At 47.8% G+C, this 6,818-nt stretch overlaps 1 non-coding gene across 1 annotated transcript; it reads right to left on the bottom strand.

Annotated features, from left to right (window-relative positions):
• Positions 1 to 6,098: 6,098 nt before the first annotated feature.
• Positions 6,099 to 6,181, bottom strand: trnal-cag (transfer RNA leucine (anticodon CAG)). Its single transcript has one exon. It is a non-coding gene; the product is annotated as a tRNA-Leu (tRNA).
• Between the last annotated feature and the right edge of the window lie 637 nt (positions 6,182 to 6,818).

Here is a 6,818-nt window from a genome sequence, read left to right as displayed (position 1 = left end):
AGAAAAAACAGGGAATTACAGACCAGTTAGCCTAACATCAATAGCGGGGAAAATGCTAGAGTCTATTATAAAAGATTTGATAACAGAACACTTGGAGGGCATTAACAGGATTGGACAAAGTCAGCATGGGTTTATGAAAGGGAAATCATGCTTAACAAATCTACTGGAATTTTTTGAGGATGTAACTAGTAGAATAGATAGGGGAGAACCAGTGGATGTGGTGTATTTGGATTTTCAGAAGGCTTTTGATAAGGTCCCACACAAGAGGTTAGTGTGCAAAATTAAAGCACAAGGGATTGGGGGGAATATACTGGCATGGATTGAGAATTGGTTGACAGACAGGAAACAGAGAGTAGGAATAAATGGGTCTTCTTCCGGGTGGCAGGCAGTGACTAGTGGGGTACCGCAGGGATCAGTGCTTGGGCCCCAGCTATTCACAATATATATCAATGATTTGGATGAGGGAACTAAATGTAACATTTCCAAGTTTGCAGACGACACAAAGCTGGGGTGGAATGTGAGCTGTGAGGAGGATGCAAAGAGGCTCCAATATGACAAGTTGGGTGAGTGGGCAAGAAAATGGCAGATGCAGTATAATGTGGATAAATGTGAGGTTATCCACTTTGGTTGTAAAAACAGAAAGGCAGATTATTATCTGAATGGTGATAGATTGGGAAAAGGGGAGGTGCAACGAGACCTGGGTGTCCTTGTACACCAGTCGCTGAAAGCGAGCATTCAGGTGCAGCAAGCAGTTAGGAAGGCGAATGGTATGTTGGCCTTCATTGCAAGAGGATTTGAATACAGGAGCAGGGGTGTCTTACTGCAGTTGTACAGGGCCTTGGTGAGACCGCATCTGGAGCATTGTGCAGTTTTGGTCTCCTTATCTGAGGAAGGATGTCTTTGCCATGGAGGGAGTGCAGCGAAGGTTTACCAGACTGATTCCTGGGATGGCAGGACTGTATGAGGAGTGATTGGGTCGACTAGGCCTATATTTAGGCCTGTGTCGATGATCTGGCAAGACATGCCAGATCATCGACACAGATACCACCATCACACGAGAGGACACCACCCACCAGGTGCACGGTTCATACTCCTGTGACTCGGCCAACGTTGTCTACCTCATACGTTGCAGGAAAGGATGCCCCAGAGCATGGTACATTGGCGAGACCATGCAGACGCTGCGACAACGGATGAACGGACACCGCGCAACAATCGCCAAACAGGAGGGTTCTCTCCCTGTCGGGGAACACTTCAGCAGTCATGGACATTCAGCCACCGACCTTCGGGTAAGCGTACTCCAAGGCGGCCTTCGAGACACACGACAACGCAAAATCGTCGAGCAGAAATTAATAGCCAAGTTCCGCACCCATGAGGACGGCCTCAACCGGGATCTTGGGTTCATGTCACACTACACGTAACCCCACCAGCGAACAAATGTTATCTGTTTTTAATATAACGGGTCATTGACTGTCTTCCTTATCTCTCTCTCTCTCTTTTTTTTTGGGGGGTTGTATATTCAGTGGCCTTTTAGATGACACCTTTCTGTCTGCTCACTGTGATTGCCTTGGCAACGGGCAGTAATCACCAGGCTTTATTCTGTGATCTTAAAATGCAAAGGATTCGAAATTGTCTTTTCCACACCGCCTGAGGAAGGGGAAAGCCCCCGAAAGCTTGTGGGATTAAAAATAAAATCGTTGGACTATAACTTGGTGTTGTAAAATTGTTTACAATTGTTAACCCCAGTCCATCACCGGCATCTCCACATCATGGCTACCATCGACACCACAAACTGCCGGCTCACAGTGGAAAGGATATCCAAGAAGATCGCGCATTTAGACACAGACATCAAGTTTTTACAGAGCTGCAAGAAAGCAGACAAGATCCCGAAAGGACTACAGATCACAAACCCACTCAAGTCCACATACAACTCGGATTACGCTGAGAGACTCTGCCGCCTCTCGCACACTCCGCAACCATCTCGTACACCAACTCTACAGCAGACGCCACAACCTCGAAACTAAGATAGAGTCCATACTCTCAACCTGTACTCAGGACACAGCAGACCAGCTACGAGATACCGCCAGACAGACGAGGCAACGGAACTACGCTGCCTACATGAAAACCAAGAGCAGGAAGCTTGAGAAACTCGGCATCACCACCAGCATCAACCAAGCTTCCCCTGGTACCACGGTTGCAACCACAGGGAAGTCTATCGTCAATTTGTCCGACCACACCCTTCAACCAGACGAAATCGAAGTTCTCAGCCGAGGGCTCAATTTCTGCCCCACTACCACAATGGACCCCACTAGTCTCGCGGCAGACACAGAGGAATTCATCAGGAGAATGAGGCTCCGGGAATTCGACCACAAACCACAAAATTTCAGCAGCGAACCCAATGAGACAATCAACGATTCGGAACAGCAGACAGAGGGATCCGCGATACAGCAACCGAAGAGGAAAGAGTCTCACTGGACTCCTCCAGAGGGTCGCTGCCCTCAGCTTGACATGTATGCTCAAGCTGTCAGGAAATGCGTCTAAGCCAGATTCATCAGCCGCACTCGGAAGATAGTCCAGAATGTCACCCGAGCACAACGCAACGCCATCAAAGCTCTCAAGACCAACCGCAACATCGTCATCAAACCAGCGGACAAAGGAGGAGCCATCGTCATACAGAACAGAACGGACTATTGCAAAGAAGCATACCGACAACTGGACAACCAGGAACACTACAGACGGTTACCCGCAGACCCGACCAAAGAACACACCCATCAGCTCAACAAACTGATCAAGACCTTCGATCCAGACCTTCAAAACATCCTACGCACTCTCATCCCACGTACTCCCCGCGTGGGAGACTTCTACTGCCTCCCAAAGATACACAAAGCCAACACACCCGGACGTCCTATCGTATCAGGCAATGGAACCCTGTGTGAGAACCTCTCTGGATACATCGAGGGCATCCTGAAACCCATCGTGCAGGGAACCCCCAGCTTCTGTCGCGACACTACAGACTTTCTACAAAAACTCAGTACCCACGGACCTGTTGAACCAGGAACACTTCTCACCACGATGGACGTCTCGGCACTCTACACCAGTATCCCCCATGATGACGGCATCGCTGCGACAGCATCAATACTCAACACCAACAACAGCCAATCTCCAGACGCCATCCTACAACTCATCCGCTTCATCCTGGATCACAATGTCTTCACCTTCAATAACCAGTTCTTTACCCAAACACACGGAACAGCCATGGGGACCAAATTCGCACCCCAATACGCCAACATTTTCATGCACAAGTTCGAGCAGGACTTCTTCACTGCACAGGACCTCCAACCAACACTATACACCAGATACATCGACGACATTTTCTTTCTATGGACCCACGGTGAGGAATCACTAAAGAAACTACACGATAACATCAACAAGTTTCATCCCACCATCAAGCTCACCATGGACTACTCCTCAGAATCAGTTTCTTTCTTGGACACACGAATCTCCTTCAAAGACGGGCACCTCAGCACCTCACTCTACCGCAAGCCCACGGACAATCTCACAATGCTCCACTTTTCCAGCTTCCACCCCAACCACGTCAAAGAGGCCATCCCCTATGGACAGGCCCTGCGAATACACAGGGTCTGCTCAGACGAGGAGGAACGCGATGGACACCTACAGACGCTGAAAGACGCCCTAGTAAGAACGGGATATGATGCTCGACTCATCGATCGACAGTTCCGACAGGCCACAGCGAAAAATCGCGTAGACCTCCTCAGAAGACTAACACGGGACGCAACCAACAGAGTACCCTTCGTCGTCCAGTACTTCCCCGGAGCGGAGAAACTACGCCATGTTCTCCGCAGCCTTCAACATGTCATCAATGATGACGAACACCTCGCTATGGCCATCCCCACACCTCCACTACTCGCCTTTAAACAGCCACCCAACCTCAAACAAACCATCGTTCGCAGCAAATTACCCAGCCTTCAGGAGAACAGCGTCCACGACACCACACAACGCTGCCACGGTAACCTCTGCAAGACATGCCAGATCATCGACACAGATACCACCATCACACGAGAGGACACCACCCACCAGGTGCACGGTTCATACTCCTGTGACTCGGCCAACGTTGTCTACCTCATACGTTGCAGGAAAGGATGCCCCAGAGCATGGTACATTGGCGAGACCATGCAGACGCTGCGACAACGGATGAACGGACACCGCGCAACAATCGCCAAACAGGAGGGTTCTCTCCCTGTCGGGGAACACTTCAGCAGTCATGGACATTCAGCCACCGACCTTCGGGTAAGCGTACTCCAAGGCGGTCTTCGAGACACACGACAACGCAAAACCGTCGAGCAGAAATTAATAGCCAAGTTCCGCACCCATGAGGACGGCCTCAACCGGGATCTTGGGTTCATGTCACACTACACGTAACCCCACCAGCGAACAAATGTTATCTGTTTTTAATATAACGGGTCATTGACTGTCTTCCTTATCTCTCTCTCTCTCTTTTTTTTTGGGGGGTTGTATATTCAGTGGCCTTTTAGATGACACCTTTCTGTCTGCTCACTGTGATTGCCTTGGCAACGGGCAGTAATCACCAGGCTTTATTCTGTGATCTTAAAATGCAAAGGATTCGAAATTGTCTTTTCCACACTGCCTGAGGAAGGGGAAAGCCCCCGAAAGCTTGTGGGATTAAAAATAAAATCGTTGGACTATAACTTGGTGTTGTAAAATTGTTTACAATTATATTTACACGAGTTTAGAAGAATGAGAGGTGATCTCATCGAAACATATAAAATTCTAACAGGACTAGTCAGACTAGATGCAGGGAGGATGTTCCCAATGGCTGGGGAGTCCAGAACCAGGGGTCACAATCTCAGGATACGGGGTATGCCATTTAGAACAGAGATGAGGAGAAATTTCTTCACTCAGAGGGTGGTGAACCTGTGGGATTCTCTACCACAGAAGGCAGTGGAGGCCAAGTCATTAGATGTATTCAAGAAGGAGATAGATATATTTCTTAATGCTAAAGGGATCTAGGGATATGGGGAAAAAGCAGGAACAGGGTACTGAGTTAGACGATCAGCCATGATCATTTTGAATGGCGGAGCAGGCCCGAAGGGCCGAATGGCCTACTCCTGCTCCTATTTTCTATGCTTCTGTGTAACATCTTGTTGTATAATTTGGCTTCTGTATATTAATTAACCTGTAAATAAATCTGACCAACTAGATTTTTCAGTCTGGCACATTGGTCTGTCAGTGTGGTATTTTCTGCCTTTGAGAAGAGACAGTGAACAATATACCATAACTGAGGGTTAGTTGGTAAACCTCAGCACACTAGCCTAAGCACGGCACGTACAGAGGTGCAGGGTTCATAGAGTCATAGAGTCATAGAGTTATACAGCACGGATAGAGGCCCTTCGGCCCATCGTGTCCGCGCCGGCCATCAGCCCTGTCTACTCTAATCCCATATTCCAGCATTTGGTCCGTAGCCTTGTATGCTATGGCATTTCAAGTGCTCATCCAAATGCTTCTTGAATGTTGTGAGGGTTCCTGCCTCCACAACCCTTTCAGACAGTGAGTTCCAGACTCCAACCACCCTCTGGGTGAAAAAATTCTTTCTCAAATCCCCTCCCGCCTTTTACCTTGAATCTATGTCCCCTTGTTATAGAACCCTCAACGAAGGGAAAAAGCTCCTTAGTATCCATCCTATCTGTGCCCCTCATAATTTTGTACACCTCAATCATGTCCCCCCTCAGCCTCCTCTGCTCCAAGGAAAACAAACCCAATCTTCCCAGTCTCTCTTCATAGCTGAAGCGCTCCAGCCCTGGTAACATCCTGGTGAATCTCCTCTGCACCCTCTCCAAAGCGATCACATCCTTCCTGTAGTGTGGCGACCAGAACTGCACACAGTACTCCAGCTGTGGCCTAACCAGTGTTTTATACAGCTCCATCATAACCTCCTTGCTCTTATATTCTTTGCCTTGGCTAATAAAGGCAAGTATCCCATATGCCTTCTTTACCACCTTATCTATCTGTTCCGCCGCCTTCAGGGATCTGTGAACTTGCACACCAAGATCCAAAATAAGGAATATCAGAAGTGGGATTCGAACCCACGCCTCCAGAAGAGATTGCGACCTGAACGCAGCGCCTTAGACCGCTCGGCCATCCTGAGAACCATGGCATAGGAGATTGAGTTTGCTTGTGGAAATTGCTTTTTTGCCTTAAAGTCAAGACAAGTGTTAGGGGAAAGCCTGAACTATAACAAGCACCTCTTCTTGTTATAGCACTGCCTACTCTGAGGCCTGATCCTCACAAGCCTACCTCCAATGCCACTCTCACAAGCCTACCTCCAATGCCACTCTCACAAGCCTACCTCCAATGCCACTCTCACAAGCCTACCTCCAATACCACTCTCACAAGCCTACCTCCAGACTTAACTCTCAGAGGGCAGCTTGAAAGCCTAACTCCCACTTTTCCAACTGGGCTCATGATGTTAACTGTACAAAATTTGCAATTAAGTAAAACAATATGTACTGGAATCTTATCGACTAATAAAACAGAATGGATTATTATTCTGTAAAATCATTTCTTCTTATCAACTGACACCCGGTTGAATATAAAAATTGGCTGTCACACGATATAGAAAACAACCACCAGGTTTGAACAGAATATTGTCACTTACTACATAAAATGGAAGTTCAAGTCTCTACAAAAGAAATAAGGAAAATAGGAATCCAAAAGAAAGAAGGTGCTATCTTTTAAAACTCATTGTAAAAATAATCTAGTTTGGAAGTGAACTCTTAAGCTTC

The sequence above is a fragment of the Heptranchias perlo genome, chromosome 9 (genome assembly GCF_035084215.1).
Source record: "Heptranchias perlo isolate sHepPer1 chromosome 9, sHepPer1.hap1, whole genome shotgun sequence".
Classification (NCBI taxonomy): domain Eukaryota; kingdom Metazoa; phylum Chordata; class Chondrichthyes; order Hexanchiformes; family Hexanchidae; genus Heptranchias; species Heptranchias perlo.
Note: the sequence above shows the minus strand (reverse complement) of the source record. Positions and strands in the feature narration are given on the sequence as shown.